Below are 481 nucleotides of genomic sequence, written 5' to 3'. Positions count from 1 at the left end.
GGCTTTGTCGGGTCTCAGGGGGCTTTGCAGGATCTGTGGGGGGCTTTGCCGGGTCTCAGGGGGGCTTTGCAGGATTCATAGGGGGCTGTGCAGCCTGCAAAGCCCACCACAGATCCTGCACAACCCCCCTGAGATGCTGGAGGATCTGTGTGGGGCTTTGTCGGGTCTCAGGGGGCTTTGCAGGATCTTTGGGGGGCTTTGCCGGGTCTCAGGGAGGATTTGCAGGATTCATAGCAGGCTCTGCAGCCTGCAAAGCCCACCACAGATCCTGCAGAGCCCCCTGAGATCCTGCAGGGTCTCTGCATGATCTGCGGGGGGCTTTGCTGGGTCCCAAGGGGGCTTTGCAGGATCTGTGGTGAGCTCTGCGAGGTCTGCAGGGTCTCAGGGGGGCTGTGCAGGATCTGTGAAGGTCTCAGGTGGGCTTTGCAGGATCTGTGGCGGGGTCTGCGGGGTCTATGGCAGGGGCTGCAGGGTCTCCGGT

This window comes from Nanorana parkeri, unplaced genomic scaffold (assembly GCF_000935625.1).
Source record: "Nanorana parkeri isolate BGI_ZX_2015 unplaced genomic scaffold, ASM93562v1 scaffold1168, whole genome shotgun sequence".
Taxonomy (NCBI): Eukaryota; Metazoa; Chordata; class Amphibia; order Anura; family Dicroglossidae; genus Nanorana; species Nanorana parkeri.
This window is presented reverse-complemented; position numbering follows the sequence as displayed.